Source organism: Schistocerca piceifrons, chromosome 3, assembly GCF_021461385.2.
Source record: "Schistocerca piceifrons isolate TAMUIC-IGC-003096 chromosome 3, iqSchPice1.1, whole genome shotgun sequence".
In the NCBI taxonomy this organism is placed as follows: domain Eukaryota; kingdom Metazoa; phylum Arthropoda; class Insecta; order Orthoptera; family Acrididae; genus Schistocerca; species Schistocerca piceifrons.
Genome location: NC_060140.1, coordinates 754002339 through 754026293, shown reverse-complemented (window position 1 = coordinate 754026293; position 23955 = coordinate 754002339). Strand labels below are relative to the sequence as shown.

The 23955-nt window shown below is 44.6% G+C and overlaps 1 pseudogene; it reads left to right on the top strand.

The window, feature by feature from the left end:
• Nucleotides 1–18797: 18797 nt before the first annotated feature.
• LOC124790345 lies at nucleotides 18798–18915 on the top strand (annotated as a pseudogene).
• Nucleotides 18916–23955: the final 5040 nt, after the last annotated feature.

Below are 23955 nucleotides of genomic sequence, written 5' to 3'. Positions count from 1 at the left end.
CCATTTAGGCATAAATGGGAAGGGCCAACCAGTTCTGATATGTGCCTGTGAAGCGAGGAAACCTCCCGAAAACCTTGGTCAGAACTGGCGTATTGAAACTAGTTTACTTTATTTCTGGGACTACGTCCTTCATTGTGCCACACAAAAATTCGTAAATTTTGTATAAATGTATCTATGTGCTACTGTACGGAGTATTGTCGATGAAGTACTAAAAGCTTTTTAAGAGTCTCGTTCTACTATACGGGGCCACAACGGGATTTACTTTTCAGGGCGCTGCTGCAGCGTTTGCAAAGTGTTCAATTTACCTGAAGACAATGAAATATCCCGAAAACTATATATCGGATCCTAGCAGTTTCTAATTCGTGTCGGTGGGGGACATCCAATGATGCCAAACTCGATCCCCCTACCTTACCCCGTGTCTGAGGTGGGGGCAGCTTTGAAGTCTTAAATGAGAACCACAGTTTTTATTGAGATTCAGATTCTACGGAATAAATACGAAAGTTCTCTCTAAAACATTTTTTTCTCGTTCCACGACAAATGGCGCTTTAATCGGAAAAATCAGAATGGGTAGAAAATCGTATGTTTCAAACTGCTATCCGATCACACTTGAATTAACCCCCTACTACCCGCACTCTGCAGCGACAGGGCGGGCAATTCTTTCACAAGTTTCAATGGGAAACCCCATTCTCAATAGAATTCCTTTGATTAAACGGAAAGGGGACTGCTCGACGGGATACTATGGCTATGTAGCGAACTATGACCTGTGATTAAAGGCAGTGCAGTGAGCTCAGATCTCACTTTTGTTCATGTCTGGTGTCAGCTTAAACACCGCAAAAAGGGAACAAAGAAAAACCGTTACAGGAGAAGGCAATGAAATAACTGTACCAGCACCCCACTGATGAATTTCCGTAGGTAGTATTGTCAACATATTGCATCGTTGTATCATGCGTATCACATATCACTGCATCAAGAACTTCATGGCGATGCTTTCCACAATCGAATACCATTTTGTGAATCGGCACTTCAACAAATTTAGATTAACCCTGATTTCTTTGCCAGAGTACTATTTTACGATGAGTTTACATTCACAAACCACTGCAGCGCTAATCGGCATACCATGCTTTACTCGAGTGCAGAAAATCCCCACAGGTTACGTCAAGTTGAACTTCAACGTCATTGGCCAGGGAACGTTTGGTGTGGGCTCATAGCGAACAAACTCGTTGGTTGTTGTTGTTTTATTGGCGGCACTTTGAAAGGGATCAAATATGGACATTTTTTAGTCCAGCAACTATCAGTAATACTTGAGGATGTTGTCTTGGACGTTCGACAATGTATGTGATTACAGTATGACGATTGCCCAGTACATTACTCAATTGCAAGGGATGTACTAGACCGTGTTTGCAAAGGTCGGAACCGGCCGTTGTGACCGAGCGGTTCTAGGTGCTTCAGTCTGGAACCGCTTGACCGCTACGGTCACAGGTTCGAATCCTGCCTGCGGCATGGATGTGTGTGATGTCCTTAGGTTAGTTAGGTATAAGTAGTTCTAAGTTCTAGGGGACTGATGACCTCAGATGTTAAGTCCTATAGTGCTCAGAGCCATTTGAGCCACTTTTTTTTGCAATGGTCGGTGGATGTGTAGGTGTGCCCCCACTGCTTGGCCTCTTAGGTCTCCAGATTTGACTGCTCTGGATTTTTTTCTGTGGGATTATCTAAAAGATCAGATTTATCGAAAAACGACAACAAACCGTAAAAACGCAGTAGAAAGCGTTAGAAACGCTTGTGCTTCTCTCCTGAGCACAGTCGTTCGAAGAAAGTATTAATAAGTGTAATTAAATTGAAGGTCAGACGTTTGAACAGTTACTGTAATTGGAAAAAACACTTCGATATGTGAGAGGCAAGGGGACACACATTTATAAAGCACCCTGAAGTGAACAGGAAACTACCACGGCAACTTCGCTGCTCAGGGGTAACGCTAAGAGTAGTTTTTGATTTAGTATTAAACGAATCAATGAACATTTTTCTGATCGCATTGAACTGGCTTTTATGATGAGTCGCAGACATTCATCGGAGAATGAAGGAAGTGTATGGGGCAGCATATCTGTCGAAGACCACGGCTGTGGAATGATCGGCCAAGTCCCGTGTAGCGACGCACAAGACGCTGGTCTATCTGAAAGGCCAGCCTCCTCCTCTACGGACAAGTGTGAGACACTCAAGGATCCGTCCTATATTCGTAACCTCTCCCCATGCGATTATCACGACTTCGGTCCCTTAAAAATGGTTTTGAAGGGTCGAAAATTCCTGTCGCACGTGGACGTGAAGCACGGAGTTCTTCACGCAGCAGCACACGGTGTCTTACGAAATGGGTATCTTCATCCTGGAGCGTAGGTGGGATGCTTGTCTCGATGTTCATGGCGAATTTGCCTGATTGGCATATCAAGTGTGGACTGTACGACCTTCGAACGGAAACTCTTTAATCGTCCCTCACAAATACCTGCAAGTGCAGCAGTGGGTCGCTGCCACTGGGGACTGCACCACGTGAGCACGCAGGCGTCGCGCCTCTGCGTGGCCCCTGGAGCTACCGACCGCGCGGCACCAGACGCAACGCGCAGCGCTGCGCTGGCTCGTCCTTCGGCCGTCTAATCCTGGTGATGGCCTCACCAGCGGCGCAGCCTCTGCCCGTGTGCTTCTCGACGCATCTTCTTCTCACTCTCTCCTATCACCCTGCTCTGGTCCGTCTGCCTGAAGTGTCATTGCCACATTAGAAGAAGATCACAAGGGTTCATATCCTGTGGATGACGAGGTCGTTCGCGATGGAACACAAGGTCGGATTGAGGAAGAATGGGGAAGACAATGGGCCACGTCGTTTTCAAATGAACCATTCCTGCATTTGCCCTAAGCCGTCTGCGGTAGCGGTCGGCAAACCGCGGCTCGAGACGCAGTTGCGGCTCTTTGGCCCCTTTTGTGTGGCTGTTCCACAAAATATCGCGTGCGGGTGCCCAATTACTATGCGAATGAAACTTTGTTGACAACGCACAGCAGTCGGTTTTCGGGCTGGGCGAAGTGGAATGAAAAGGTGACGCTCTCATGAATGAGCTGAATTTACTTTATGCGAAAATCAATCCTCTAAACTTCAAAGGGAATTTGACAATACTTACAGATTACGATCGATGTACTGACATCAAGATAACACTTCTAATCATATAAAGTACTGGAGCATCAAAATCTTAATTGACTTCATGCAGGAAGATTTGTAAGTACAGAACCTCTAGCATCAATATAACCAGATGCGTATCAGTCAACCGTATTACACTGAAGAGCCAAAGAAACTGGTACACTTACCTAATGTCGTGTACGGCCCCCGCAAGCACGCAGAAGTATCGCAACACGACGTGACATAGACTCGACGAATGTCTGAAGTAGTGCTGGAGGGAATTGACACTTTGAGTCCTGGTGGGCTATCCATAAATCCGTAATAGTACGAGGGGGTAGAGATCTCTTCTGAGTAGCAAGTTGCAAGGAGTGCCAGATATGCTTGTTCGTGTCTGGAGAGATTGGTGACCAGCGGAAATGTTTACACTCGGAAGAATGTAAATACTGGAGCCACTCTGTAGCAGTTCTGGACGTGTGGGGTTTCGTATTGGCTGCTGGAATTGCCCAAGTCCGTCGGAATGCACAATGAACATGAATGGATGCAGGTGGCCAGACAGAATGCTTACGTACGTGTCACCTGTCAGAGTAGTATCTAGACGTATCAGGGGGTCCCACATCACTACAGCTGCACACGTCCCACACCATTAGAGCCTCCACCAGCTTGAACACTCCCCTGCTAACACGCAAGGCCCATGGATTTTAACGTTATCTCCATACCCGTACACGTCAATCCGCTCGATTCAATTAGAAACGAGTCATCAACAGTCCAATGTCGGTGTTGAAGGGCCCAGGCGAGGTGTAAAGCCTTGTGTCGCGCAATCATCAAGGGTACACGTGTGGGCCGTCTGCTCCGAAGCCCATATCGATGATGTTTCTTTGAATGGTTCGTACGCTGACACATGTTGATGGCCCAGCATTTATTGAAATCTGCAGCAATTTCCTGAAGGATTACACTCCTGTCTCGTTGAACGATTCTCTTCAGTCGTAGTTGGTCCTGTTCTTGCAGGACCTTTTTCCGGCCGCAGCGATGTTGGTGATATGCTTTAACTTGTTCCTGATATTCACAGTACACTGGTGAAAAGGTCGTACGGGAAAATCCCCAGTTCATCACTACCTCGGAGATGCTTTGTTCCATGGCTCACTGAAATATTGATAACCTCCCATTGTAGCAGCCGCAACCGATGTAACAAATGCGCCAGACATTTGTTATCTTATCTCTGTAATTGAATACGCATGCCTATAACAGTTTCTTTGGTGCTTCAGTATATACCTTTCTTTCCTTATTTGTAACTAATCCGAGTAAGTCGAAACTTGATGAGCTCATGGCAGTTTGTTCGGTTTTTGATTTAAAGAACCCTTAGCCTTCAATGGCTAGTGAAAGGATCATTCCCCCGGCTTGGATACTCAATCGTCTCTCTTTCGCATTAAAGGTGTCAACACAACGTTACATATTAATGTAATATGATATGTTTGTGACGTTCGAAAAGAAAAGTTTTCCCCTTATATATATATATATATATATATACATATATATATATATATATATATATATATATATATATATATATATATATATATATAGGCGTACAAATCAAATATAAAAATACTAAAAGTAGTAGACCAATCTGGTTACTACAAAAACAATTACTCTTTCCTTATATTGATTCACCTTGTTTGCAAAGTATTTTTAGTGTTTCTTCTTTACTCTTTACACGTATTCAGTGCTTGATTTCACGTCATGTCATCAGAAACCTGTTTATCATAGTACTAATCGTTCCACTGTTATGTTTAGTCGAGTCATTGTTGTATAGTACTCTCAAGACCTCTTATAATAATGTATTGGTTTTGTTGCCAGTTTTCCTTCAGTATCTGATTTCATTTTCTTCTTAATTCTATACTATTAACTAGATGTTGTTTTTGTTAGCTCTGAGTATCCTTATATGTCATATCAGGTTCTACCATATACGAGGTGCATTCAAGTTCTAAGGCCTCCGATTTTTTTTCTTCGGAATGGAAAGAGATAGAAACATGCGCATTGTTTTAAAATGAGGCCGCATTCATTGGCAATACGTCCCAGAGATGACAGCACCGTACGGAAGATCGAATTTTACCGCCAGCGGCGAGAATGAGAACTGTTTTAAATACACTCCTGGAAATGGAAAAAAGAACACATTGACACCGGTGTGTCAGACCCACCATACTTGCTCCGGACACTGCGAGAGGGCTGTACAAGCAATGATCACACGCACGGCACAGCGGACACACCAGGAACCGCTGTGTTGGCCGTCAAATAGCGCTAGCTGCGCAGCATTTGTGCACCGCCGCCGTCAGTGTCAGCCAGTTTGCCGTGGCATACGGAGCTCCATCGCAGTCTTTAACACTGGTAGCATGCCGCGACAGCGTGGACGTGAACCGTATGTGCAGTTGACGGACTTTGAGCGAGGGCGTATAGTGGGCATGCGGGAGGCCGGGTGGACGTACCGCCGAATTGCTCAACACGTGGGGCGTGAGGTCTCCACAGTTCATCGATGTTGTCGCCAGTGGTCGGCGGAAGGTGCACGTGCCCGTCGACCTGGGACCGGACCGCAGCGACGCACGGATGCACGCCAAGACCGTAGGATCCTACGCAGTGCCGTAGGGGACCGCACCGCCACTTCCCAGCAAATTAGGGACACTGTTGCTCCTGGGGTATCGGCGAGGACCATTCGCAACCGTCTCCATGAAGCTGGGCTACGGTCCCGCACACCGTTAGGCCGTCTTCCGCTCACGCCCCAACATCGTGCAGCCCGCCTCCAGTGGTGTCGCGACAGGCGTGAATGGAGGGACGAATGGAGACGTGTCGTCTTCAGCGATGAGAGTCGCTTCTGCCTTGGTGCCAATGATGGTCGTATGCGTGTTTGGCGCCGTGCAGGTGAGCGCCACAATCAGGACTGCATACGACCGAGGCACACAGGGCCAACACCCGGCATCATGGTGTGGGGAGCGATCTCCTACACTGGCCATACACCACTGGTGATAGTCGAGGGGACACTGAATAGTGCACGGTACATCCAAACCGTCATCGAACCCATCGTTCTACCATTCCTAGACCGGCAAGGGAACTTGCTGTTCCAACAGGACAATGCACGTCCGCATGTATCCCGTGCCACCCAACGTGCTCTAGAAGGTGTAAGTCAACTACCCTGGCCAGCAAGATCTCCGGATCTGTCCCCCATTGAGCATGTTTGGGACTGGATGAAGCGTCGTCTCACGCGGTCTGCACGTCCAGCACGAACGCTGGTCCAACTGAGGCGCCAGGTGGAAATGGCATGGCAAGCCGTTCCACAGGACTAATTCCAGCATCTCTACGATCGTCTCCATGGGAGAATAGCAGCCTGCATTGATGCGAAAGGTGGATATACACTGTACTAGTGCCGACATTGTGCATGCTCTGTTGCCTGTGTTTATGTGCCTGTGGTTCTGTCAGTGTGATCATGTGATGTATCTGACCCCAGGAATGTGTCAATAAAGTTTCCCCTTCCTGGGACAATGAATTCACGGTGTTCTTATTTCAATTTCCAGGAGTGTACTTAAAATGGCGACGTTTTCCTTACTTGAACAGCGTGCAATCATTCGTTTTCTGGATTTGCGTGGTGTGAAACCAATTGAAATTCATCGACAGTTGAAGGAGACATGTGGTGATGGAGTTATGGATGTGTCGAAAGTGCGTTCGTGGGTGTGACAGTTTAATGAAGGCAGAACATCGTGTGACAACAAACCGAAACAACTTCAGGCTCGCAAAAGCCGGTCTGACGACATGATCGAGAGAGTGGAGAGAATTGTTTTGAGGGATCGCCGAATGACTGTTGAACAGGTCACCTCCAGAGTTGGGATTTCTGTGGGTTCTGTGCACACAATCCTGCATGACGACCTGAAAATGCGAAAAGTGTCATCCAGGTGGGTACCACGAATGCTGACGGACGACCACATGGCTGCCCGTGTGGCATGTTGCCAAGCAATGTTGACGCTCAACGACAGCATGAATGGGACTTTCTTTTCATCGGTTGTGACAATAGATGAGACGTGGATGCCATTTTTCAATCCAGAAACAAAGCGCCAGTCAGCTCAATGGAAGCACACAGATTCACCGCCACCAAAAAAATTTCGGGTAACCGCCAGTGCTGAAAAAATGATGGTGTCCATGTTCTGGGACAGCGAGGGCGTAATCCTTACCCATTGCGTTCCAAAGGGCACTACGGTAACAGGTGCATCCTACGAAAATGTTTTGAAGAACAAATTCCTTCCTGCACTGCAACAAAAACGTCCGGGAAGGGCTGCGCGTGTGCTGTTTCACCAAGACAACGCACCCGCACATCGAGCTGACGTTACGCAACAGTTTCTTCGTGATAACAACTTTGAAGTGATTCCTCATGCTCCCTACTCACCTGACCTGGCTCCTAGTGACTTTTGGCTTTTTCCAACCATGAAAGACACTCTCCGTGGCCGCACATTCACCAGCCGTTCTGCTATTGCCTCAGCGATTTTCCAGTGGTCAAAACAGACTCCTAATGAAGCCTTCGCCGCTGCCATGGAATCATGGCGTCAGCGTTGTGAAAAATGTGTACGTCTGCAGAGCGATTACGTCGAGAAGTAACGCCAGTTTCATCGATTACGGGTGAGTAGTTAATTAGAAAAAAAAAATCGGAGGCCTTAGGACTTGAATGCACCTCGTATTTCTCGATTTTGTCGATGTTACGTATTCACGACACTAGGTCTGTGGCACACTATCTTAATGTATACACTCCCATATTTCCACATATAATACGTACTCTTGTATCAAAGCATGGTTTCACGGCGGTATGATTAATAAAATCTTGTCGGCCTTCCAGGCCCGTCACGCGCATTTTATCCAACTGACACAACTGGAAGCAAGAGATTTTATTAATTCACACTCTTGTTTGACATACATGAAGTAGAATTTTCATTTTTTGTAATCCTGTATTATCTTCAGTATACGATGCATTGATAGTAGGGTAATCTCTGTATTCTAATCATTGCTTCCTCTGCCATGTAATATCTGCTAACATGCTGTTAGCTCACTCTTGTTTACAATGACCGACACATTTTCGGCATTATAATCTTACTGTCGTCCATGTTACGTGTCACATATACTACGTAATGGTGGGACAGAGTGTCGTATCCTGTCCTTACTTCGCGTTCTGGTTGGTTTTCGCTTATTCCATTTTAATTTTTGTTTCTGTTTCACATGTATTTAATACTTCAGATCCAAAGTTTTCTGCCAATTGACTAGCTGTATGGCCTGAAAATCGTGCTACACTACTGAAGTATGCCTATTTGTACATCTGAGCGACACTGTTTTTTCAACTTTTAACTTGACTAAAGGAAGGGGTCGAATGCTAGGATACATCCAGAGGCATCAAGGAATCATCAGTTTGGTAATGGAGGGACTTGCAAGTGGTAAAAACAGCAAAGGGAGACCAAGATCTGGTTATTTATTTATTTACCTAACCCGATCTGACTATGACCATCAGACCCTCTCTTACGTCGGACCAGGGTTTCACACATACAGTGCCTTTTCTTATGTCATAGTTAACCAAGAAATAACAATTGTAGTGTAACAAATAGCATTAAAATGATATGATTTTCTGAAGTGACAATGTAAGTAAATAATAATAACTATGAACTAATGAAATTAATACTGGCAGCACTTGTACTATTGCAGCTGCTACCACAAATAGTAACAATAGTAATAATAAATAGCAGGTAATAGATTATAGTAATCAAAAGCACTTAGGTTGAAATAGTCTCACACAAATGAAGACCCTTGCTTGGGAAGCTACATCAACATATCTTTTTGAATGAAGATCTCTGCAACATGAACAAAAACAATAATGTGCAACATTACGCGTATTTGTGGTGTAACTTTTTCTTATGACTTTATTTTAGATTCCAGTGTTAGATTACTCGTCGTCACGTTTGAGTTCTGTCTCTTGAAAATGAACGAGATTTCATCAGCTATCCTGATGTAGAATACAAGCAATTTTGTATACCAGCCATGTTAATTTACTAGTAACCGCAAGCGTCAGCGTATAGAATTCCATCTGCGGAAAGAGGAACGTCAAATTCTAACAAAGTATGTCTTTAAATCTTGCGAACAGAGGCGTGTTGCTAGAACCGGAATCATTTGTCTGAAGTAACTATTACGATTTTCAGGGATATTCTAAGGAAATAATCACAAGAAACACATCCGAGAGAGCGTGCAGAACCAATTTTTGAACCACGCAGAAAATAATTCTATTTATCCATTTTATATCTCTAATGTTAACGAACTGGAATTAGGCAGATAGAAAAATTTCCCGTGCTTCACTTCCAACACTTCGCGCCGTCTCTTGTCACACCAGTTTTATAAAAAAATTTCGCAGAATATTTTGCAAAACTGTTCCGAAAGTGAGAAAGAAAGCAGGAAAATTGATCATCGCATCGAAGACCGAAGACAGCGAAACAGCGAGGAGACGACTACAAGAAGAACAACTGCAACAGCGCTTTATGGATTATGCTGGGATGGGAACTGCGAGTCCTCACAGTTTGTTAGAATGCCGGCTCGTGACGCGGTCGTTTAAAAATACTGCTTCGCCGCTCGCCCTTGGCTTTTCGCTGCTATTCGCTGCAATAACACTGCAACCGCCTTCTGCAGCCCTCTCTGGTAGCCGTGCTAACAGGGGTCTCGGCTACACGTAGTGGAAACTTTGGTCACGCAAGAGGTATCATTTTCCTTAATTTACTTAATATCATCAACATCAAATCTATACTCAGCAAATTACGTGGCATAGGGGAATTCTTATTGTGTCATACTTCAAGGTGTCCTCTCGTTCTATTTGCGGTACAACCATGGAACTAATGTTTGCTCGTCCACAAGTATTACTTCAGTTCCGTCTTCATAGTGCTTGCGGGAACGATATGAATAACGCCAAACAATATTTAGACATTCTGCCCTAATAGGTGATTTATTAAAAAGAATCAAAATTATTTTCTACAGGAACTGGAAGTCATAGCTTTTCTGTCACATCACGTTTTCAAGAGTTTCCAGGGAATCATACAAACAACCACTCGCACACCTTACTTATTATATATTCCATATCCGTTGTTAATCAGATACAACATTGATCCAACGTACTTCAGTACATCATGAGAATACTTCGTAATCTTTTTGGTAAAAGAGACGAAATTTCCAAGTATTAGGAAAAGGTCTCGAAGCCGGACACAGGTTTACCTGAACCTACGTGATCATAATCATCATCATTGTATCATCTTCAGCCATTCGACACCCACTAGGAAACAAATGCCTCCTCTAGACTTTTCTGTGGTTTTTAGCCATACATATGCACATTGTCACAGCATGCCTTCTAAAATGACCAACCACATCCCTTCAGGCTGTCATTTCTTATCCCCTAGAACAGAGGTACCTAGTTAGCTCTTCCTTTCCCCGTCATGTTCTTTTAACACTCCCTTTTTTTAAAAATACCAAACATAACTGATATTTAGTTTCTGTAGGTTATTGAGTCAATGAGGTAATTGGTACCAATTCTAACGACCACTTTTTTGTGGAATGATGAAGGAATTGTCGCGGCATCGAAAGGGCTATCTATTATATCTTCCGGAAAAGAAAGCTAACTATCCGTAATAAGGATAGACACTTCCAAAAAAACGTGGTTCGCCTGCACCAGTCTTCTCCCTAGCGCCATTTACTTCAACCACAATATGTATCCCCATTTAAAATGAACCAAGTGAAGATGTACGCACTGCACTTTCTGTTTGTAAATCACTTCATTGCTGGACTCTTTTCCACTGAATTGGAAGACTTCAGGCTGTCAATGCTTTTTTGTCTGACGATTGCCACTGATGATGATGATAATGATGATTATACTACGTAGTCCCTAAAGCAGTTTAACAGCCATTACATAGTTACTGTCAATTACGTAGTTTATCTGTTGCGAAGTGTGGAGTGAAGTAATTTGTGATCCATTTCACAAACTACCTACAACTTAGAAAAAACAAAAAATGATTCAAATGGCTCTCAGCACTATGGTACTTAACTTCTGAGGTCATCAGCCTCCTAGAACTCATAACTACTTAAACCTAACTAACCTAAGGACATCACATCCATGCCCGAGGCAGAATTCGAACCTGCGACCTTAGAGGTCGCGCGGTTCCAGACTGAAGCGCCTAGAACCGCAATGCCACATCGGCCGGCCTTGGAAAAACATTTCCATGAGACGTTTAAGCGTATATGTCTCAATTTTACTGCCGTAGATGCATGGTATAAAGTGCAAATACGTGTGTAGAGGATGGATTATGTGAGGAATTGGGAAAATTTTATTTATACTTTCGTTTTATTGGTAACTTACACAAACAATACTAAATTTTTACAAAATAGCGATAATACTCAAGAGGTTTTAAAATTAATTTGGTTTGGTAACCGAAACAAAATCAAATCCATTTGTTTTTACCCACCACAAAATTTCATTTTACACTCCGTAGGGAGAGGGTGCGGGGTGAAGTTGAGTGGTAGTTACCGCCAGGTACGGAACCTCCGTCCTAGAATGTAACAAAGATTTTTCTTCGTCCAACTACCACCTGACTACAGATTGTGCGCTCCTCCAGTTCATATTCATTACTTTCATTAACACGTCGTCCACACTAGATTTTTTTCCTCTCTCCAGGTGTCATCTTTGAAATGTGTGTGTATTTAATATGCAGGAGTTGCTTCATTGTGATAGTATATACAAAACATGTCAACAAAATTTGCAAATACACATATTCAACATACAGATGAACTTCGGGTATTATGGTATGGTCGCGGAATATGGAATACTTCTAATTTGTGTGCTGAGAACGAATATTACATTTGTGACTTCTGTAAATTGATGAAAGTAAAATGAATCACCCCTTCTATATAAGCAAGTAATTGCTTGAGAACTTTACATTTTCCTTCTTTACTACCGAAATCTTGCAAAGCCGGCCGGGGTGGCCGAGCGGTTCTAGGCGTTACAGTCTGGAACCGCGCGACCGCTACGGTCGCAAGTTCGAATCCTGAATCGGGCATGGTTGTGTGTGATGTCCTTCGGTTAGTTAGGTTTAAGTAGTTATAAGTTCTAGGGGACTGATGACCTCAAATTTAAGTACCATAGTGCTCAGACCCATTTGAACCAAATCTTTCAAAACTGTTGTTCATAAACCGCCTCGCTCAAGATGAAGCTATTGACAAAATAGTGTTATAGTCTTGTTGGCATATAAACCAAACTCATGTCATTGCAGGACTACAGCTCATGATGATGTTCTTCAATCTGTGTTTACTGTTTAATGGATTTTTCTGAAGTCAAGTTACATTTTTCTGCAACTCGTAAGTAATTCTTATAAGAGTTTAAATTAAGAGCAGTCTCAGAATTTTATTTTGTGTACATTAATTATGATTTTTATTAAATAAAAATTAATATAATTAACATTTAATGCCTAGACCTCTATTTTCACCACACACGAGGACAACTAAAGCACGATGACTACTTACAGCTGTTTTCTAGTAACAAATTCAGATCGTTCAAAATGCATGAATTGTAAACATCATTAGCTGTAGTCAAGCAATCTCGAAAATTGACGCTAAAATGGTCAGTTGCGTTAGTAGAAACTGCATCACATGCCCATGATTATTACTAATTTTTAATAATGCAGCTGGCCACTTTCCTTCTTTATTACCAAAATCTTGCAAGTTATGGTTTACATCCCGGGTTGTTCACGATGAAGTTGTTGACTACATACTATCACAGTCTTGTTGGCCCTCAATAGGAACGCATGTCATTGCTGGACTACAGCTAATGATGATGATGCTGATGTTCTACAGTCAGTGTTTACCACCTTTTTACGATCTGAACTATCTGATGATGGCTGTAGAAAACAAACGAAATTTGTCGTCGTTCTTTAATTGTATAGTGAAAACTGCTCTCTAGGCATTAAAAGTTTTTTACTTTAAAAATTTTTGTTTAATAAATTACATTAAGGCCAACGTTTCCTCCCTGACAGTTTCAGGCTACACTAATTATGTTTTCATCCAAATTTACTTGGTTATCTTTATTTGTATCACTTCATTGCATAGTATCCTAACATTCCATATTAACTTCATAGTGCAATTTCTTAAAATATATTTTCGCGGATAAGTCTTCAATTTTACTAAAAAATACAAATACTTATTGTCAGCTGAACAAGATAAAATGTGTTTTAGAGCTAAGGATGAATTCAGTTTGAAGATACAACTTCAAAAGTAAATGATATTCGTACTACGTGAACTTACTCTACGTAGAGGACATGACTGCGCAGCTGGAAATGTGAGTTAGTGTTGTGGGAAAAATAATAGCAAGTGTAAGATATGCGTATGATAGAGTGATATTAGCAGGAAGTGAAAATACCGCAATCAAAATGCTATAGTTACTTAAGAGTCTTGTGAAGAAACTTGTATCAAAATCAAATAGAAACATATATTGAGCTAATATTAAGATAGGACAGATTACAGGTAGCCAAGTGATAGCTTTCAACCACGTAACACGCATAATAACGGAAAATCTAACGTATCCTCTGGAGGTCCAAGTTAGAATTGTATCAGCTAAGGAAGAATTCAAAAGAAAGAGGATCTTATTACATGGAAATCCAAATAAACGGGCAAGAAAAAGACGAAAAAAGTATTTTGTCTGAATCGTGGCGCTCTGTGGAACTGAATCTTGTTGTGAGAAAAAAGGACGCAAGGAGGTTGGAAGCGTTTGAGATGTTGGTGTGGAGGGGAACAGAGAGTGACTAATGAAGGGATGCTGCAAAAATAGGGGATTGAAGACTTTTGGAAATTTTAAGAAAAAGAAACAAGAATTGGCTTGGTCCTATATCATGATGGAATTGTTTGACGGGGAATGCATTGGCAGAATTAGTGTGTGGAAGACAAATGAGAAGAACGTAACGTATCTTTCCTTTCTGGCCGATAAAGGGAAGAAATATTTAAATTTTGATAAAAGTATGTAATCCATGAATGAAGGTTTGCCTCGGGAAAGACACGATGCAAATGCGATGGTACGACGTAGTTAGTAATATTATAGATATCCAGATTCAATCAAACATTCTACCGTTTTGAAACACCGTCGTTTGAATTCTTAACCCATTGAACGTCATGACTTCTGATGTATCAGGCCCTGGTGGCTATTGAGCATCATCAATGTTTAAAAAAACTTGCTGTTGATGCAACCACTTTTACAAGTAACTGATGAAGCGTAACCCAGTACATCATTTGTTTTACGGTTCCACTCGTTAATAGCCAAAGAAACTGCTCGTGTGCTCGTTGACGGGTTCTCTTCAGTGTATTGCAGTACGGCCTCTTCCAATTCGGGAGTATGGCGTCTCCTTGGAGTACCATAACCACGCCTTCTGAAGGTGAAGGTACTCGTTTTCGAAGCCGTTCTGTAGTGGTGGCGAAAAGGGTATGTTATAGAGTCGGACGTAGTGGAGAACAATCTTAATAAAGGCGACAAGGAGCTCTTCCATTACCGCGAGCTTAACCATTCAGAAGGATCACGCCGGTGTAGTCCGCAAACGTGTAATCAACCATAGTGCCCTAACTCTTACAAACACGTGAAAGAGGCTCGAACCGGATCAGAGAGGCAGGACAGACGTCAAATGACATCAACCGATCCAACGTAACCAACCCCCAACATGACTAACCTGTTACATGCCTACCTGGGGAACATATTTTCAAACGCCGATGGGTTCCTATTTAGAATATTATGTACTCACTCGCCTCTACGAGCCCTAGAGGCTTATAAGGGGCATCTCCGAAGATCCTGTATACATTTGGTAATATAAGAGTTTCCTACTGGTTGATGCTTTCTTCGTAAAAGTAATAAAAACTAAATAACACATCTCTATACGATACGCTTCAACGAAGAGAGACCAGATTGTGGATGACATTAAAGGAAGTGGCAGCTGAGTGGAAATAATGAGAACAGTAGAAGTCAAGGGTTGGTGTGCAACCGTGTAAGGACTGCAGGACACACAAGGGTGAAGAAATCTGACAACTGTTGAATATGTGAGAGATATTTCATTCTGACGCCATACACAAAAAAGCACATACAATTTGATTATGGCGCTTTCACATCAGAGTGCAGGTTTATATGACAATTAAAGCCCAGCGGCCGAGTGGTTCTAGGCGCTTCAGACTGGAACCGCGCGACCGCTACGGTCGGAGGTTCGAATCCTGCCTCCGGCATGGATGTGTGTAATGTCCTTAGTTTAATTAGATTTAAGTAGTTCTAAGTTCTAGGGGACTGATGACCTCAGAAGTTAAGTCCCATAGTGCTCAGACCATTTGAACTCCGACCTGTACAGTGACATAGCAAAAACGCTATAAAACAGTAAGCCTATACGGAATTTTCTGTGTTGGGGTTGAAAACCACGAAGTTAGAATCGCACATGAAATACTCTTCATTTGGACTGATTATTGGTTTCGGCTAACAATCTAGCCATCTTCAGACCATAAACTAGTTATTAAAATTCTTCTGGGTATTATGCCGCGTCATTGCTAAAAACTAACAACAATAATAAACTAAAACCGACGTTTCGGCCGAATTGCAACGGCCTTCCTCAGGGCACGAATCCGTTTCAATTCGGCCGAAACGTCGCTTTTAGTTTATTATTGTTGTTAGTTTTTAGCAATGACACGGCGTAATACCTAGAAGAATTTTAATCACTATGACACCGGCCGCGGAAGCCTACGTTCTAATATCATAAACTAGTTATCAGTCCAAATGAAGATTTCATGTGCGACCTTGACATCATGGGTTTTCAGTCCCTACAAGAAGATCGCGCATCCCCTAACTGACAATATCAACAAGCTAGGTGTACAGATTTTATTACTATGTTTTCCACCTATTTCAATGCCTCGGTGTGCCAACAATAGCCACTATGTCTACCACGAAAAAAATGTTTTATATTTGTATAACGTGTAGAAGCCAACATCGGGGAACATTAGTTTGGATTCCGTAGAAATATTGGAACACGTGAGGCAATACTGACCCTACGACTTACCTTAGAAGCTAGTTTAAGAAAAGGCAAACCTACGTCTCTAGCATTTGTAGACTTAGAGAAAGCTTTTGACAATGTTGACTGGAATACTCTCTTTCAAATTCTGAAGATGGCAGGAGTAAAATACAGGGAGCGAAAGACTATTTACAATTTGTACAGAAAGCAGATGGCAGTTATAAGAGTCGAGGGACATAAAAGGGAAGCAGTGGTTGGGAAGGGAGTGAGACAAGGTTGTAGCCTCTCCCCGATGTTATTCAATCTGTATATTGAGCAAGCAGTGAAGGAAACAAAAGAAAAATTCGGAGTAGGTATTAAAATCCATGTAGAATAAATAAAAACTTTGAGGTTCGCCGCCGGCCGAAGTGGCCGTGCGGTTAAAGGCGCTGCAGTCTGGAACCGCAAGACCGCTACGGTCGCAGGCTCGAATCCTGCCTCGGGCATGGATGTTTGTGGTGTCCTTAGGTTAGTTAGGTTTAACTAGTTCTAAGTTCTAGGGGACTAATGACCTCAGCAGTTGAGTCCCATAGTGCTCAGAGCCATTTGAACCATTTTTTGAGGTTCGCCGATGATATCGTAATTCTGTCAGAAACAGCAAAGGACTTGAAGAGCAGTTGAACGGAATGGGCAGTGTCTTGAAAGGAGGATATAAGATGAATATCAATGAAAGCAAAACGAGGATAATGGAATGCAGTCGAATGAAGTCGGGTGATGCTGAGGGAATTAGATTAGGAAATGAGACACTTCAAGCAGTAAAGGAGTTTTGTTGTTTGGGGGGCAAAATAACTGATGATTGTCGAAGTAGAGAGGATATAAAATGTAGACCGGCAATGGCAAGGAAAGTGTTTCTGAAGAAGAGAAATTTGTTAACATCGAGTATAGATTTAAGTGTCAGGAAGTCTTGTCTGAAAGTATTTGTATGGAGTGTAGGCATGTATGGAAGTGAAACATGGACGATAAATAGTTTGGACAAGAAGAGAATAGAAGCTTTCGATATGTGGTGCTATAGAAGAATGCTGAAGATTAGATGGGTAGACCATACAACTAATGAGGAGGTACTGAATAGAATTGGGGAGTAGAGGAGTTTGTGGCACAACTTGACTAGAAGAAGGGATCGGTTGGTAGGGGAAGTTCTGGGGCATCAAGGGATCACCAATTTGGTATTGGAGGGCAGAGTGGATGGTAAAAATCGTAGAGGGAGACCAAGAGATGTATACACTAAGCAGATTCAGAAGGAAGTAGGTTGCAGTAGGTACTGGGAGATGAAGAAGCTTGCACAGGATAGGGTAGCATGGAGAGCTTCATTAAAACCAGTCTCAGGACTGAAGACCACAACAACAACAACGTGTAGTTTCATAAACGAAATTCATTGATGTGTATGATGTTCAGTAACAGATTTCAGAACTGATTGCAGAAACAGCATTGTGAGCGAAACAAGACTCGACTGGATTAAGTTGCTGAGAGGCAATCCGGAGACGGCTACTTGAAATGCTAAGTAAAGCCGCTCTGCATTCAGAGTATACGCGAGAGTGAGAAACAACTTTGCACAGTTGTGTTCTCGTTAAGCGTGGGAACACGGCGCGCTGCCTGTGCAGGTGCATCGTTCGCGTACTTTCGCTCCCCACGGGCGGTAGCGCCCGCGAGACGCCGCCGCGGTTATGCAACGAGAAAACGGCACAGGCCCGGGGCAGCCGCGCGCATGCGCCGTGCGGCGCGGCCTTGGGTGCCGCTCTGGGGCGACCTTGACCGACTTGCGGCGGCGGCGGCGGCTGCTGCTGCGTTGGCGGCGGCTGCACTCGCGCATCGGCCGGGCCGGGCCGCCGGCCGCCAGCGCGCAAACCGCAGCGCCCCGCGCCGCGCCGCCACCTTGGGAGAGCCGGAAGTGGCTGCGTGCTCGCGCAATAGCCGGCCGGCTACACACCTGCGACGACCTTCAACCTACACAAACTGCTGTTGGAGAATATCTGTAGATGACAATATATAGAATGGTGCAGGAGAAACGTCACATTATTTATGAGGTGATTCAACATGTGAAAATTAATGTAGGAGGTCGTATCAATAAATGTTCGGTTTTCGATCGTTACGGAACTGGAACGGGTTGAACACTACACACGTCCGTGAATGAATATATAGCACTCCGTCGTCAGGCCACGAGTGGCCTACCGGGACCACCCGACCGCCGTGTCATCTTCAGAGGAGGATGCGGATAGGAGGGTCGTGGGGTCAACACACCGCTCTCCCGGTCGTTATGATGGTATTCTTGACCGAAGCCGCTACTATTCGGTCGAGTAGCTCCTCTATTAGCATCACGAGGTTGTGTGCACCCCGAAAAATGGCAACAGCGCATGTCGGCTGGATGGTCACACATCTAAGCGCCGGCCACGCCCAACAGTGCTTAACTTCGGTGATCGCGCGGGAACCGGTGTATCCACTGCGGCAAGGCCGTTGCCACGAATGGGTATATAGAAAAATGTGAATATTACTTACCAAAATATTGTGTAGATGCTATGCTAGAAAAAATAATGGTGGGACAGATGAGTGTCAACGGCCTTGCCGGAGTGGTAACACCGGATCCCGTCAGATCACCGAAGTTAAGCGCTGTCGGGCTGGGCTAGCACTCGGATGGGTGACCATCCGGTCTGCCGAGCGCTGTTGGCAAGCGGGGTGCACTCAGCCCTTGTGAGGCAAACTGAGGAGCTACTTGATTGAGCAGTAGCGGCTCCGGTCTCGTAAACTGACATGCGGCCTGGAGAACGGTGTGCTGACCACGTGCCCCTCCATATCCGCCTCCAGTGACGCGTGTGGGCTGAGGATGACATAGCGGCCGGTCGGCACCCTTGGGCCTTCCAAGGCGTGTTCGGACGGAGTTAAAGTTTTTAGGGACAGATCACTGATCCATCCTACAAGAGGTACGGGGGTTATCCAACTGGTGGCACCACTGTGACGTCGCACCGAGGCAACGGCTCCAAGCATACGCAGTGGGCGGTCGCGGGTTGGACCAGTGAGCAGTAGTGAGGCCGTGTGTTTGTCGTGCTTGAGTGTTGTTCAATAGAGCAAGACCATTATGTCTGTGAATACCAACATTCCACATACGTTCACACAATAAGGTTGCGCAGACATATTGTTCGTGTACGAGTATTGTAATTGTAACGACCCTGCTGCTGTGACTGTATACCAGAGACTATTCCCTGAACGACGAACCCCCTGTGCTGGTGTATTTCCCAGGGTTTTTTAAACATTAGGTCAATCCGGAACACAACACAGTGCACATTTAGAATCAGAAGGAGAGGCTGTCCAGTCGGTTTAGGAAAGGGCAGACATTATTGCAACGGTACAACGGAGTCCCACGACCAATACACGGTACATCAGTAGTCACCTCAGTATTGCACAAACACGAGTACAGCGTACTTTACATTACGAGGGCCTGTGCCCATTCCATATTCAGCCCGTGTAACGTCTGCATCCAGGAGACTCTGTAAGCAGTAACAATTTTGTGAATGATTGGGACTGGCCGTTCACAGAGACATCGTTCAGTACACTGTATTTACAGACGACGCTACATTTACAAGCTGGTATCATAAACACTACCGAGATGATGATCGATGTGCAATGCAGCTCACCCACGAACGTGTTGACGAATGCTCTGAGATAGATGGCCGACTTATCGAACATCTCTTATAGGATGGACCCGTCAGCTGCCCCACCAATGTTTTTTCTACCACTGCGCCTACACAGCATTTTTGCAAGAAATACTCACACTTTTCTTTATATTCATTCATGGACTGTGTAGTCTTCAACTTGTTTACCTGCTCCAGTTCTATAAAGATCGAAAATCGGACACATGTTAATAAGAATTTTTTCGGTTTATTTTCACATGTAGGATCACCTAACAAATCACGTGACATTCCTCCTCAATCACTCTGTATTTTAAAGTCAACACGGGCTGTCTGAAATCTACTTCATAGTTGACACTCCATCTATGTCAACAGATGCAGGGATGCACGGCGTCCGGCTTTGGCCGGACGTGTCTAGCTTTTTAAGGTCGTGTCAGGCCAAATACGAGGTATGTGACAAAAAGAATGAAACTGATACTTCACCCACCAAAGATTTTATTAAAAAAAAAACACTGTCCCCTTCAAAGTAGCTCAGAATGGTTCAGATAGCTCTAGGCACTATGGGAATTAAAATCTGAGGTCATCAGTCACCTAGAATTAGAACTACGTAAACCTAACCAACTTAAGGACACCACACAACCATGCTCGAGGCAGGATTCGAACCTGCGACCGTAGCAGCCGCGTGGTTCAGGACTGAAGCGCCTAGAACCGCTCGGTCACAGTGGCCGGCCTTCAAAGTAGTTCCCTTCGGCAGGCATACACCGTCAGAGTCGTTGTTCCCCGTATTGTTAGCAGTGCTAAAAGGCTTCGGTTGGTAGGACCTTTAATAGGTCAGTCACATTCTTTTCTATGTCCTCCAGAGCCCCAAAACGATAAAGAAAGAAGTCACAAGGACTCAGGTTTGGTGAATGACTGGTCTAAGTCGTTTAACCATTCCCTTGAGCCTTTCATCGACAGTTTTGGAAAACACTTGGTTGACAGTTTGTTCTACAAAAACAAATTCTTTATGCATGATACGCCCACAGTCAAGAAAGCAGGTCGACGTTGTTTTGAACTCTAATTTGCTCATTCAAAGTTTTTCGGTCGAGGAGATGTCTTTGTGTGCCACTATTCCTTTTTAAGTCTTATCGCCGGCCGCGATGGTCGAGCGGTTCTAGGCGCTACAGTCTGGAACCGCGTGACCGCTACGGTCGCAGGTTCGAATCCTGCCTCGGGCATGGATGTGTGTGATGTCCTTAGGTTAGTTAGGTTTAAGTAGTTCTAAGTTCTAGGGGACTGATGACCTGAGATGTTAAGTCCCATAGTGCTCAGAGCCATTTTTTTTAAGTCTTATCATACACAGAAGGCGAGGTCACGACGTTGGGGTCACAGATTTACTTCAAACTTTGCACACCTTTAGAAAGTCATTCAAACATAATGTGTAAGAAGTAAAGTGCACAGCTATGGCAGTTCCAAAAAAATAGCAAGACAAATTTCACGCGTCTGTTAGGTACGGAATGTATCTGTGCTTACGTGCTGGATGTTAGAGTTTATAGTGGTTAAGTGACAGTCTGGCTTAGGTGGCCGCCCGGAGTGGACGTGCCGTACTTCCGTCTGCAGAGCGTGTGAACTCTTGTTTGTTTACATTCCGACTTGGCCTGCACGCGGGCTTCACTCACTGCGATCATTCCAAATAAGTTCAGGAAATCGACTCTTAAGTTTCAACTTTTGCCCGAAATTTGCACGGCCGAGAGACTCAGATGTGGAACGTTCCTTCTGTCAAGAGGCGAAGACCCCGCAATCACAATCTGGTTATCCACCCCTCTATTTTCGGCCACGTCGTTTACGTTAAAATGTTCAATGACGCTGCGTGCGATCGCTTTTTGAACGCGACCAAACAGGGACTCAAGTTTCCATCAGGCGGCGTGGTCAAAGTCGAACATGCGGGACTAGGCGTTAGAACTATTCGCGTGTTTGAACTGCCGTTCGAGTTACCTGCAGATCACGTCATAGTGGCTTTCCGACCATAAGGCGCTGTTCATGACCATACTGCAGAACGCTGGGCCCACTTCCGCACATACCCTGTCCTTAACGGGGTGTGTCAGATCACGATTGATCTGCGCAGCCATATCCCGTCTTATCTGACCATTAGCGGATGTCGAGCCGTAATCATGTACAACGGACAGTGTCTGCAGCGACAGATGACGCAGCTACCAACTGGAGGAGTGGTACTTCACTCGTCGTCTACGGTACTTCCGATCACATATGCGACGACACTTAAGGTGCCGCGGGCCGACCGGCGGCTCTCGGAATCACGTGAACAGCTGATGGATTGTGGCCCGCTCCTTCCGGAAAATGTTGCAGATGAGGTGACTGACGATGTGACTTCAGCCATGCCCTCAGCTCCGTTGATTGCTCCGACTGCGCCTGGGCCGACCCTGATGTCGAACGTGACTCCTGAGCAGTGCTGCGGCTCGCGTTGCTACCTTTTAAGGTTTCCGCCCTCTGTTGGAGGCCAGACGGTATCGTTTAGTTGGCATGGTTGCGGTTGTTTCTCTTCTTCTCGTGTTGACTGGCGCCACTCCATTTCGCAACCGTTGCTTGTCCGCTAGTGGCAGCAGCGGCGATTATCGATATGTAGTAACTGCTGCCCTTTGGGGCGACGTCGTGGTTCTTCCGGATCGTGTGAGTCGGGAGTTCAGTTGGGAACTCAGGAGGCGTCAGGTCCGCGCAGTGGAGAACACGCCGGGACCACTAGCGGCACGCATGGACTGCCGGATGGAAGGGCTGTGGTCACGAGGGTGCACGACCTCGTCGTAAACTGGATCCTGCAAGCTTTAAGATGAGTGCACTTGAATTCAAGTAGAGAAACCTCCACCATTGTGATATCTCGCGATTTTCCAATGACTTGGGTCGTGTTGCTGCTCGTAGTGTCGCCGAGGCGAAGAGCAGCGAGTGGAGTGCTTAAGGAAGGTTGATCTGATTAGCTTTCCTCGACGTGTTATTACTATTTACTGATTTCAGCTTGTTACAATTTGTTAAGTTCAGCCAGCGGTATTTTTCCTTCCTCGTGGCCGTTAACGCACCAGTTACCTGCCCTGGGGGTTGGTGTATGTAACGGCAGTGTGCTTTTCCCGCCACTGCTGTCCGGTAAGGCGTGTAGTTTGAACAACTTCCTTTGAGAATGGCTCTGAGCACTATGTGACTTAACATCTGAGGTCATCAGTCCCCTAGACTTAGAACTACGTAAACCTAACTAACCTAAGGGCATCACACGCATCCATGCCCGAGGCAGGATTCTAACATGCGGCCGTAGCAACAGCGCGGTTCCGGACTGAAGCGCCTAGAACAGCTAGACCACAGGTGCCGGCGAACAGCTATCTTGATTATAGGCCGATTGGTGATTTTTTTAGACTCTGGTGGTAGTGATTCCTTTCTCGTTCCGGGCGCTCTAAACACTGCATTCTGGGGACGTAGTGCAGACCGCCGGTTTCGGCTTTGGAGTATTGTTCCATTGTAGTATTTGGTTAGTCGGACGTCAGGTAGCTTCAGCAAGTTATCATTAGTCAGTCGTTGGACTGCCACTAATCTGAGTTACCATCCTGTGAAGTGATGCAACTCTTGGCAGCCTATCTCATCGCTCGCGAAAGTGTCTGTTCTCAGAGTAGATTCCTGAAGCACCGTCTGTGACTGGTCCTTGTGTTTTATTATTGTATTATTTATTAAAATACCTTGTAATGTCTACGTTAAAGGTTAAGATGCCTTCTGCTGTGTTTGTGGCTACTTACCTGTAATACTGTAATATTTGTAAGTTGTAAAATGCAGCGAGTTTTTAAACATTCTTAATTTACTACCATTCTTGGTGTATAAGACCTTCAGCCGTGATAACAGTGACTTGTTTTTAAAACATTATCTCTTGTATCTGTATTTTAAGTGTAAGGGTTGTCTTACAAGATTTACCATCATTTTATTTCACCCGTTTGGTGATCAGTTGCTCGTTTTTTTTTTTTTTTAAATTAACCTTTGCTATTGTATTTGATGTTTTACGGCAGGTTTCTAAAAATTTTTAATGTGATTGCCGTTCCTGACATGTAAGGCTTTCAGC